Here is a 12,799-nt window from a genome sequence, read left to right on the forward strand (position 1 = left end):
GGACTGTTCGGATCACGCAGCTTTCACCGTGTGCTCAATGTGGGCAATTCCCTGACCAAGGGCGGCTCTATGTATTTTGCCACCCCAAGCACAGCAGTCAGGGAGCCTTCGGCGGCATGCCTGCTGGAGGTCCTCTGGTAACGCAGATTCGGCGGCATGTCTGCAGGAGGTCCTTTGGTAACGCAGATTCAGCGGCATGCCTGAGGGAGGTCCTCTGGTAACGTAGATTAGGCGGCATGTCTGCAGGAGGTCCTCTGGTAACGCAGGTTCGGTGGCATGCCTGTGGGAGGTCTGCTGGCAAGGCGGATTCAGCAGCATGCCTGCGGGAGATCCTCTGGTAATGCAGATTTGGCGGCATGTGTGTGGGAGGTCTGCCAGTCCCGCGCCTTCGGTGTACCTGCCGCCGAATTGCCGCTGAAGCTGCAGGACCGGTAGACCTCCCGCAGGCACGCCGCCAAAGGCTGCCTGACTGCCACCCTCACAGCGACCAGCAGCCGCCCCCCCTGCAGGTTGCTGTCACAGGCACGCGCTTGGGGCACTGGTGCTGGAACCACCCCTGTCCCTGACCCAGGGCAGAGGACATTGGAAGCTGAACATCCAGAGCTTGCAAGATAAAGGAGCAGGGGGGTGAGGCCTGGCGGTGTTGGCAGAATAGGAAAGCATCAGAGGGTTCTATGGTAACCAGGAGGATTGGTGGGAGTCGGTGTGGGAGGAGTTGGCGGCTTTGTTCCGGCGGTCGGGCAAACACCGCAACATTAAAGAAACCAGTGGTGCCAAGTCCTGCAGCGTCGCCTGTGGGATTTCCACAAGAGCATCCAGGCAGGGGAGCCAGTCAGCGTGTGACTGTACGATCGGATCAAGCGACAGCTGCCCGAGTTCCAGGAGATGAGGCTCCAGCTGGCCGATATGAGCGGGAGCACCGAGTGAAGGGAGGGGGCGGCCTCCCCTGACATTTTTGCAGCCTGTAGGGAATGGAGACAAAGCAGGGGGATGTGGGGACTCAGGGCAGGACCCGGGGATCCGGTAGAGCAGGACCACAGTCGCTGGAGGAGGAGAGAGAGTCCCGTGAGAGGAAGCTGCTGGTGGGAAGCAATAAGTGCAGAGTGCAAACCAGCCAGCTGAGAGTCACAGGGGTCCAGAAAAGGGCCTAGCAGCAGGTCCCATGGTGTAATGGGCAGCACTCTGGACTCTGAATCCTGCAATCTGGATTCAAATCTTAGTGGACCTCTTGGTAGGTTTGCTGCAAAGCCTCAGAGCTCAATGTGCTTGACTACCCTCTCTCTTGGTGAACTAGAGTAAGGTTCCCCCCGCTCCCCTCCTGCTGGGTGACTGAGGCCAGGGCCGGCACCAGCGCAGCAAGCAGGTGCTTGGGACTGCCAATGGAGAGAGGGAGCATGTCTGGCTCTTCGGCGGCAATTCAGCAGCAGGTCCCTGCTGCTGAATCACCATTGAAGAATGAAGTGTCGGTGGTAGAGCTGCCACCGAAGTGCCGCTGATCGCAGCCTTTTTTTTTCGCCACTGGGGGCAGCAAAATTGCAGGAGACAGCCCTGACTGATGCCCACTGGAGATAGGTCTTTGGTCCAGTTGATTCAATGGATTGGTCGCTATAGGTTGGGGTCCTAGAACTTAACAGTCTGGCTAGAGATTCCTGCGGGTTGACCGGCTGGTTGTTTCTCGCTGCTTCACCTGATGTCCACAACTTTGGTCCCTGCAGCTGTCACACTCTTCCTCTTGCCCACATGGTGCTTGAAGAAAGGAGGGCCAGGGCCAGGCTTCATAGTCAGGGCTAGGCAGGAGGGAGGCAGAGTCCCAGGCTGGAGCCCCACACACCTCTCCTCCTCTGGGCACCTAGAGCAGAGGCGGCTGGTGCTGACAGCTCCAAGGGAAGGTTTAAAAGCCACAGAGCAACCGAGGGCAGGGCAAGAGGAGGGCAGGACCATGCCTATGCATGGCCAGCAGACAGCCACAAAGACACTGGCCAGCCTGCTCCCTGCAATGCCAAACACCCACTGAAAGCCACCCACAGGCAGTTGCTCTGTGGCCAACATCAGAAGATGGTAGGAAAGCAGGACCAGCCCCCCTGGTGGAGCCTCTGACCGTTCCCACTCAAGGTGCTGACTTTGGCAGTGGGGAAGGAGATTTTTCCCCAAAAGGCTTTTCCCCAGCTGGTGAGAAGCAGAGAAACACCCAGGCTCCCAAGGCGCTATGTAGCAACCCCCTCAAGCACAGGGACAGGGGCACATTTGGAAGAGGGAAACTGCTCCACACTCTAGCCCGGGCAGCCGCCCATTTTCTTTGGCAAGTCAGGAAGGGCAAAGGCGAGACTGGAAGCACCTTGGGCTCATGCCCCAGCCTTTGTGACACCCAACCCCCAACTCCTTCCCGGGGCTCTAGCTGAAGCCAGAGCATTGGCCTGAGCAGCCAAGAAGAGGTTCCAGCCCTGAAGGGAGCAGGACGTTCAGCACAAAGGTAAAACTGAACAAAGACAACAACAAAAGGACTTGGACCCTCAATTGCCTGATCCAAAGTCAGACACCGTATCCATTAGGCCACGTGAGAAAAACCACTTCCAACACTTCTTTGGAAAAGGCGGACACTGTGTTTCTTGGGTCATCTACTGAGGGGGCAGAGATTCTCTGGGCACAAGAAGTCGAGTTCCCAGTGACACGTGAGACTTAATTCTCTGGAGCCAGGTGCAGGGCTTTGGCAGGGAGGCTCAGGCCTGAGGGATTGGGGTGCAGCGGACGGACCGGCTGTCTAGGTGCTTAGATTTAGTCTCCCTGAGGAGGAGGAATCCTGCTGACAGACAGTGGCTGTGCAGAAAAAGAGGAGGGGTTTTGGGGACTTTTTGTGCCTCTGTTTTGCCTGCCTGCTCACTCTTGTGGTGAATGGTGAAGATTTTTCTCAACAAATCCAGGTAGCTCAGTTGGTAGAGCATCAGGCTCTTCGTCTTAGGGTCCAGGGTTCAAGCCCCTGTCTGGGCGCTCAGCTTTTTAAGTTGCCTTGTGTGCCAGGAGCCAAATACTGTTCACAGCCACATGCGGATTCCCAGAAGCCATGGCCATTTCCTGGAACAGTTCCTTTGTAATCAGGAGAGAGGCCACATCCACATCCACAGGAGCAGGCGTAGAAAGCACAGTCTCTGGCTGGCAGGAAGCGCTGTAGGGCCAGGTGCTGAGAAAGCCCAGAGGGGGAGCAGCAGAGGTGGGTGTGGGAGAGAGAGGGAGCAGCTGCAGAGAAGCAATGAGGACAGAGGACAAGTGTAAAGGGGGCTCTGGTCCTACTGCTGTGGGGAACTTCCCTGGCTTATACGTGAAGGATCTGAGCCCAGAGGCTGCCTGACCCCAAGGACGCTCTTTCTACTCTCCTGTGTGGCAGAGACCTCGTAACCCCAACAAGGCTGGGCCCAGGAATCCTGGGGGGTTTGATGACCCCCGATCTTGCCATGATCACTTGAACAGGGCTACAGGGTCCCCACTCTGGGCACTTCCCTGACCCACTCCGCATTGCATGTGCTTCAAGCAAACACCATTTATTACCCAGCAATCAATGTAAAACATAAGGAAAGATGGGAAAGGAAAACACGTCACCCTGTTCTGTGGCGCAGGGAGATCACAACCAGCGTCTCTGGAGGGTCAGGGCAGGTCACAGTCTCTCCCTCACATGTCCCAGGCCTCCTCCCCAGGCCCTGGCTGTGCTGCAGGGACACCACGGGCTGGACACTTGCTCTGGCAGTGGCCACATGCTCTAGGTGACAGGCCCTTGTTCCCAGTGTCAGCCCCCATGTACGGGATATGATCCCCCCACCCCCAAAAGTCTGGCCTGCAAGATCTCTTGAGGGGTGGCATCTCCTTGCACTGGGCCTTCTGCCCAGGGTCCCCCTCGCTCTCCCACGCTGCTCCCTGCACCCACCTCCAGCCCCAGTACTGCTGCGGCTCTGCCTCCAGCTCCCTGGGCTGCTCCTCTGGCTCCGCTTGCTGCAGCTCTTCTCCCAGCACAGATCTGCTCCCTGGGCAGCTTCTACGGCTCGTGCTGCTGCGGCTCGGCTCCCAGCACAGATCTGCTCTGGTTCTCCCCGGCTGGTGCAGCTCTGCTCCCCGGCTCTTCTCGGGCTCCTGCTCTCTCCTTAGCTCTGCCCCACTCTGGCCCAGGCAGTTCCAGCTCCCATGGAGGATGGGACTCCCTGGCCTGGTGACTCCCTCATTACACTGCCTGGCCTGTCAGTGCGGCTAACTTGGAGCTTTGGCCTCTCCCCATTGCCCCTGGGGACAGTCAGTCTCAGGAGCCTGATTTCTCATCAACCCTTCTCCCTTCTATTGGGACTGGGAACTAGCCAACCAAACCCCTCACTAAGTTTTAGTAAGGGGCCAACAGTCCCTTACATGAGCCAGCCCTGTGAGGGTCACCGATGTGCAGCAAAGGAAGTATGAGCTGGTCCCATGGTGTAATGGGCAGCACTCAGGACTCTGAATCCTGCAATCTGAGTTCAACTCTCAGTGGGACTTTGTGTTGGTTTGTGGTAAAGCCCTGGAGCTCACAGTGCTCAACTTCCCTGTCTCCAGCTGTGCAAGAGCAAATCTTTCCCCTCCTGCTGGGTGACTTGCCCACTGGAGCCAGGTCTTGGGTCGTGATGGCCAAAATTGGTTGGGGGCTCTAGAACTTGTTACCTTGATGCCTGTGGTTTGACCAGGTGGTTGGGATTCTTGCTGCTTCACATGAGGCCCACAAGTTTAGCCATGTTGCTTGCAGCCACATGTTACCTCTTGCCCACCTGGCACTTGAAGGAAGGAGGGCCAGGGCCAGGCTTCATAGTCAGGGCTAGGCAGGAGGGAGGCAGAGTCCCAGGCTGGAGCCCAACACCTCTCCTCCTCTGGGCACCTGGAGCAGAGGCGGCTGGTGCTGACAGCTCCAAGGGAAGACTTAGGCCTTGTCTACACTACAAGACTATTTCGAATCTACTTAAGTCGAATTTGTGGATTCGACCTTATGAAGTCGAATTTGTGTATCCACAGTAAATACACTAATTCGAATTTCTGAGTCCACAGTAACGGGGCTGGCGTCGACTTTGGAAGCGGTGCACTGTGGGAAGCTATCCCACAGTTCCCGCAGTCCCCGCTGCCCATTGGAATGCTGGGTAGAGCTCCCAATGCCTCCTGGGGGAAAAATGTGTCGAGGGTGCTTTTGGGTAACTGTTGTCATTGAACCGTCAATCACGCCCTCCCTCCCTGAAAGCTCCGGCGGGAAATCTGTTCGCGCCCTTCTCTTGTCAGTTACAGCGCGTACGCCACAGCACTGCGAGCATGGAGCCCGCTGCGATCATCGCTGCACTTATGGCCGTTGTCAACTCCTCGCACCTTATCGTCCACCTCTTCCACAGTCAGCTGCTGAGAAATCGGGCGAGGAGGCTCCGGCAGCGCGGTGAGGAGAGTGGCGAAGACCTCTCACAAAGCAGGGTACGCCTCGCCGTGGAGATCATGGTGGCAATGGGTCAAGTTCATGGTGTGGAACGGCGATTCTGGGCCCGGGAAACAAGCACGGACTGGTGGGACCGCATAGTGCTGCAGGTCTGGGATGAATCACAGTGGCTGCAAAACTTCAGGATGCGTAAGGGCACTTTCCTTGAACTGTGTGACTTGCTGTCCCCTGCCCTGAAGCGCCAGGACACCCGGATGCGAGCAGCCCTGAGTGTGCAGAAGCGAGTGGCCATAGCCCTCTGGAAACTTGCAACGCCAGACAGCTACCGGTCAGTAGCGAACCACTTTGGCGTGGGCAAATCTACCGTGGGGGTTGCTGTGATTGAAGTAGCCCACGCAATCGTTGAGCAACTGCTCTCAAAGGTAGTGACTCTCGGAAACGTCCAGGACATCATAGATGGCTTCGCCGCGATGGGATTCCCAAACTGCGGTGGGGCTATAGATGGGACTCACATCCCTATCCTGGCACCAGCCCACCAGGCCAGCGAGTACATTAACCGAAAGGGCTACTTTTCAATGGTGCTGCAAGCACTGGTAGACCATAGGGGACGGTTTACCAACATCTTCCTTGGGTGGGCAGGCAAGGTTCATGACGCGCGTGTGTTCAGGAACTCTGGTCTGTTTAAACGTCTCCAGGCAGGTACTTTCTTCCCGGAACACAAACTAATGGTTGGGGATGTGCAGATGCCTACAGTGATCCTCGGGGACCCAGCCTACCCGCTAATGCCCTGGCTCATGAAGCCCTATACAGGCGCCTTGGACAGAGAGAGGGAACTCTTCAACTACCGGCTGAGCAAGTGCAGAATGGTGGTGGAGTGTGCTTTCGGACGTCTCAAGGGGAGATGGCGGAGCTTACTGACTCGCTCGGACATCAGCGAAAAGAATATCCCCGTAGTTATTGCTGCTTGCTGTGTGCTACACAATCTCTGTGAGAGCAAGGGCGAGACCTTTTTGTCCGGATGGGAGGTTGAGGCAAATCGTCTGGCTGCAGTTTACGCTCAGCCAGACACCCGTGCCGAGAGAATATCCCAGCGGGAAGCGCTGTGTATCCGGGAGGCTTTGAAAGCAAGTTTCCTTGGAGAGCAGGGTAACCTATGACTCTCCACTTGCTTTCAAGAGAAACTGACCCTGGGCCTGTGTCTCTATGTGTTGAGTGAGATCTGCGGTTACATACCCCGTTCTCCAAGTTTCCCCCACTTCCAAAGCACGTTTTAAAGCAAATTAATTGTTACACTCATTATTAATAAATGTTTGTTTTACTTTGCATTTCTGTTCAGGTGTTGAAACATGGACGCATACTGTGCTGGGCACGGTGTGCACTGATGTACAGACCGCTTGTTCCATAGAGGAATGACATCCTCCTGCTCCTACATAGGTCTCTGGGGTGGGGGACGGTTGCAAGTGGTTGTGCATGGAGGGGAGGGATTGCAGGAAGGGGTGGGTTTGCAGGAAGGGGCGAGTGGTGCCTTCTTTGGATAGGGGTTTGGATGACGGCAGTGGGCTGCGGGTTTGGGCGTAGGAAGGGGTGAGGGGTGTGGGGGAAGGGTGAGTATCTGTCCGTGGATGAGGGCTCTTGTTGGGGCTCAGGGCAGCGGAGAGGCTCATTGCTACGGTGGAAGTGCATGGTAAGGGCAGCGTGCCTTAACATTAAGGGGGTGGCAGGCGCTAGGACCCTGGACAAGCATACACATCACAGAATGACCCGGGGCAGCATACACCACACAGAGTGACCCTGGTGCCTACTGACTGCAGTGTGTGTGTGCCCTGCAGTTGATCATGCCCCCAAGTCTGTACCCTGGTAATGTAGGCTATACCGTGCAATTATAAATCCACTACCCCCCCATACACAAAAAAATCCTCTGACACAAAAGACGTGACCGAAACAGTGAATAACAGCAAACAGCTTTTAATAATCTAATACACAGTGGGGGGATGAAACTTGGATTTGGGACTGGGTGAGCCTGTAAGGGAAGCACTTCTACAAATTTATAGCGTGAGAGGTGTGTGGTACATTAGCTCTATGCAGTGGTGCAGTGACAGTTCTCACGGCCCCTACCGCCCCTCCGTCTTGTACTTTTGGGTGGGGGGGGCAGGACTTCTTGGCGGAGGAGGGCGGTTGCAGATACACTGCAGGGGGGCTCTGTCCTCCTGCCTGCGGTCCTGCAGAACATCAACAAGGCGCCGGAGCATGTCCGTTTGCTCCCTCATTAGCCCAAGCAGCGTTTGAGTCGCCTGCTGGTCTTCCTGCCGCCACCTGTCCTCCCGTTCGATGTGTGTGCGATGCTGTTGACATAGGGTCTCCCTCCACTGTCTCTGCTCTGCCGCCTCGGCTCTGGAGCAGGCCATCAGTTCCGCGAACATCTCGTCCCTAGTCTTTTACTTTCACCGCCTAATCTGCGCCAGCCTCTGCAAGGGGGATGCCGGGGCAGTCTGGGAAAGAGCCGAAGCTGTGTGATGGGAAAAGTAACTGATTTCCTTGAACAGATACATGTTTGCGAACAGTGAACACAGTCTAGTCAGTTTCTCTGAACAAGACCATACAGGGCAACAAGTCTCACGAGATCTCAGGCCAAGTTCGAGATTTCGGAATACGCTCTCATTGGCTGCGGCATTGCACAGGAGAGCGGACAAGTGGGGAGAGACAGCTGAATCCGTCTAGCAGACAGTCCTGGTAAGCCTTACAGTACATTCTGCTTATCAGTTAATGGATAGCTGTGCCCTCCCGCTAAAGGCAATCTGGAAATCATATACTCTGACCCTTTTCCAGCCACTCCCGCCAGTGCACGGGAAAGATCAATGTATGCTTTTCCTATGTGGCCTACAACACGTGGCTGTTAAGCGAGGGTCATTGTTATGCAAAGTAAAAGTCAACCATTCACAACAGTAACAATACACTAATTGCCCTAATTAGATGCAGCATTTCATGAACGAGATCACCCTGATGCGGGTCCCTCGGAGTCACAAAGAGCGGATGCTAAGGGAAGCCCTGCAGAGACCAGGACCATATGCGGCCATGCTTGTCGAGGCGATGATTCCCATCTACATAAGGATGTCTTGGCGCGGAAGAGTGTGCTTCCACGGAGCATCCAACAAGGCACCTCTCCCCAGGAACCTCCTGCGGAGGCTTTTCGAGGACCTAAATGAGACCTTTCTTGAATTGTCCCTGGAGGATTATTGTTCAATCCCTATATGTGTGGACCTACTTTTCATATAGTTTTTCATTGAAAATTTTATATATAGTATTTCTATTTTTTTATACCTGTTTTATAAAAAATAAATGTTTACATGTTTAGAGCACTTACCGCCTGATCCTTCCCCTGATTCAGAGTCCGGGTTAACGGCCGGGGAGGGTTGGTAGGGGATCTCTGTGAGGGTGATGAAGAGATCCTGGCTGTCAGGGAAAGCGGTTTTGTGTTCGCTGTCGCCTGCGCCGTCCTCCACAGACCCTTCCTCATCTTCCCCATCGGCGAACATCGAGGAGGAACTGTCCAGGTTCACTATGCCATCCACTGAGTCCACGGTCACTGGTGGGGCAGTGGTGGCAGACCCACCTAGAATGGCATGCAGTGCCTCGTAGAAGCGGCATGTCTGGGGCTGGGCTCCGGAGCGTCCGTTTGCCGCTCTGACTTTTTGGTAGCCTTGTCTCAGGTCCTTGATTTTCACGCGGCACTGCATTGCATCCCAGCTGTATCCTTTCTCTATCATTGCTTTGGAGACCTTCTCGAAGGTCTTTGCATTCCGCTTGCTGGAGCGCAGCTCCGACAGCACAGACTCCTCGCCCCACACACCGATCAGATCCAGGACTTCCCGGTCTGTCCATGCTGGGGACCTCTTTCTATTCTTGGATTGGCCGGACTCCTCTGCTGGAGAGCTCTGCATCGTTGCAGGTGCTGCGGAGCTCGCCCCGATGTCCAGCCAGGACGTCAGATTCAAAGTGCCCAGACAGGAAAATGAATTCAAATTTTCCCGGGTCATTTCCTGTGTGGCTGGTCAGAGAATCCAAGCTCTGACTGCTGTCCAGAGCGTCAACAGAGTGGTGCACTGTGGGATAGCTCCCGGAGCTACTAAGTTCGATTTGCATCCACACCTAGCCTAATTCGAGCTAGCCATGTCGAATTTAGCGTTACTCCACCTGTCGGGGTGGAGTACCAAATTCGAACTAAAGAGCCCTCTAGTTCGAATTAAATGGCTTCCTGGTGTGGACGGTTGAGCGGTTAGTTCGAATTAACGCTGCTAAATTTGAATTAAAGTCCGAGTGTAGACCAGGCCTTAAAAGCTACAGAGCAACTGAGGGCAAGGCCAGAGGAGGGCAGGACCATGCCTATGCGTGGCCAGCAGACGGTCACAAAGACACAGGCCAGCCTGCTCCCTGCTATGCCACACCTCTACTGAAGATGAGCTTAATCCACTTGCTGATCAGGAGGAAAACCTGTCAAAATCTGTGTGCGAGGAGAACCCGCTTGGCTTGGAAGAAGCGAGGAAAAAGAGCAAGTGAAAAAAATAACCAGCGAGAGAGAGAGAGTGAAAAGAACGTGAAAGGCAGAGAAAGAAATAAAGAGAGAAAAAACATTAGAAAAAGAAGGAAAGAAAGCAAGAGCGTGAAAGGTAGAGGGGAAAAAAGAAAGCAAGAACATACAAGCTAGAGAAGGAAAGGAATGAAAAAGAACGAATGAACCACAAGCGCTAGTTGAAGCTGGAATGGGAGAGTCAGAGAAAGGACAGACTGACCCGTTAAGTAAGGTTGCACCCCAGATTCTCCATGTTGGGGGCACAGGCCTCCCATTTCCGTCCTGGCCCTGCTTGGGGGGACCATCCATAGGTGTGTGGCTGTGGGGGGTTGTGTTTGTGGCTGTGCAGGTGTGTGTGTTCGTGTGGCTGGATTTTTGTGTGTGTTTGCATCTGTTAGCAGTTGTGTGGGTGTGTGGCTGGATATGTGTGGGTATTTTTGTGTTAGTAATGTGTGTGGTGTGTGTGTGTGTGTATGCTGTGCTGCCCTCTGCCGGCTGTAGCGACAACTGCTTCTCCATGTGTCACAGTCCCCATATCACCGACCCCGGTGGTGATTTCCCCATGTTACAAGGGCTGGCTGGTCTGACCCTTCTCCCCTCTGTGGAGTGTGGTGGGGCTGCAGCTCACCCGCTGTGGGGCAGGAGGGCCCAGGTGCAGGGCACTGGGCTGCGATGCACCTGGAGAGCAGTTCAGGTGAGGTGGGGCAGGGCGTGTGGTGTCCGTTCTGTGTTGCCTGGTGCTGGGCCATTGCACAATCCCCAGCCACGCCGCACAGCGCGCCCGGAGAGGGGACAGGGGGCCAAGCAGACGATCCAGCACGAGGGGGAGAGGATGTGTGGTTGGGGGGAGGAAAAGCCTTGGGCTGCACTGGGGGAGTGCAGACCAGGGGTGACACCCCAGAAACCTGCAGCAAAGGGATGGACAGGTGTGGTGGGTGGATAGAAGAGGCAGCGGGACTAAAATATAAAAGGGGAGTGTGGGGTCTAGTGGTCAGACCGGGGGCGGGGGCAGGTTTGGTGGTCAGAATTCCTGGGTTTTATCTCCAGCCCTGGGAGGGGAGTGGGGTCCAGTGGTTAGAGTGTGTGTTGGGGGGGAGCCAGGACTCCTGGGTTCTCTCCCTGGCTCTGACTCTCTCGTGCAATCCCTCTGCAGTTACCCAACTCGCCAGCTTGTGGGAGCGAGGGGCTGGGGCCAGGTTGTGACACGGCCCAGAGTCCTGTGTTGCCCCTTTGTTACCCAACCCGGGGCAGGGTGGGGGATGGCCTGGGAGATCCGCTAAGAAAAGCGCTTCTGGTGGGTTTGTGTGTGGGTCACGCTGCCCCCTGCTGGATAGACCCCTCTAGGTCAGAACCAGCCTCAGCCCAGGTCAGACCCTGGGAGCCCAGCCCCCTCTGTCGCCACGGCTATGTCTATTGGTCTCCTGGAAAGAAGAGAAAGGAGGGAGGGAGGGATGGATGGAGGAAAAGGTGAAACAAAAAGGACAACGCCTAATGTCCCCAGTGATTCTATGGAACAAAATCCCAGGTGCGGAATAAAATTCTGCCTCCTTAAGCTCGTGTTTTCCATGCCTAGAATTCAACTGTCACCAAATGGCTCAGACTGAACAGGTTTCAAACCTCGAGGAGGCTCTTACCTTCTAAACAGGGACGGCTGTTTTCTAGTAAAATCACTAAAAGGGAAGGAGAAAACTCGAAAGAGGTTCCTCTTGGCGCTCACGTACCTGAACCCGAATACTCTCTCAGTCCTCAAAGAGAGACCTGGAGAAGGAGACTTGCTGAAGCAAAGCCACAGGGGTCTCTGAGGTTTCCCTGGCCCCTCACCCCTGTCCTGCCTGGCTGATGTCACATCTCTCTGTGAGGTCACCACCTCCCACCACCTTTGACCAATAGTCTGAGGTCCTGCAAAAGGCCTTTGTGATGTCACTGCCACACCCCTCCCTTGCTGTGCTAATGTCCTGCCCCTGGCCAGGCACTTTGGAGGTTTGAGCTACTCCCTGGGGATCACCCCACTCAAGGAGCGTTCGTTCTAGGCAGCAAGCCGGCTAGACAGGAAAACATCAGATGCTGCTCCCAATGCTACACTCAGTTTTTCAGAAATTAGTAAACTTTATGGCCAGAAGAGACCATTAGAGCATCTAATCTGACCCCCTGCATATCACACACCTCCTGTATGACAGAAGAGCTACTTTTGGAGCAAACACATTCCAGAAAGGGTTCATTAAATGACATCAGGAGATGAAGAATCCACCAATTTCAGTGGTAGCTTGTTCCTGTGGTGGATCATCCTCACTGTTGAATATTTCTGTCTTATTTGTAATATGAATTTGTCTATTTTCACCTTCCAGCCACTGGGTCTTGTTATGCCTTTCTCTGCTAGATTCAAGAGCCCTTTAATACCCAATCTATTCTCTCAATGAAAGCCCTTCAACACTTCAGTGAAGTCACCTTTCAATCTTCTTTTGATAAGCTAATCAGGTTGAGCTCTTTCAATAGCTCACTAGAAGGCATTTTTCTCCAGCCCTCAGAACATTTGTCATCAGACTTCTCAACTGCAGCTGGATGTGGTTCTTGTTCTTCTGCACAGCATAGCTCCTGGAGAAGAGGGATCTGCAAATGTACATTCGTATGATACCTTTGTTTAATTGATGAAAACATAAACTAGACACTTAGAGGATTGGAACTGATTTCAGCTGATGGACAGCTTTGCTAGGTTTTTATGCATTTGGATAGTGAAATGTTGAGTGGAGCTCCTGAACATAATGGAGAATGGAAATGAAAATGTTTTCCTTTTTAAAAAAAAAGAAAGAAGGTTATAA

General features: G+C 54.3%; 1 non-coding gene across 1 annotated transcript; it reads left to right on the forward strand.

The window, feature by feature from the left end:
- Positions 1-4,434: 4,434 nt before the first annotated feature.
- Positions 4,435-4,506, forward strand: TRNAQ-CUG. Its single transcript has one exon. It is a non-coding gene; the product is annotated as a tRNA-Gln (tRNA).
- The last annotated feature ends 8,293 nt before the right edge of the window (positions 4,507-12,799 follow it).

The sequence above is a fragment of the Mauremys mutica genome, unplaced genomic scaffold, assembly GCF_020497125.1.
Source record: "Mauremys mutica isolate MM-2020 ecotype Southern unplaced genomic scaffold, ASM2049712v1 Super-Scaffold_100101, whole genome shotgun sequence".
NCBI lineage: Eukaryota > Metazoa > Chordata > Testudines > Geoemydidae > Mauremys > Mauremys mutica.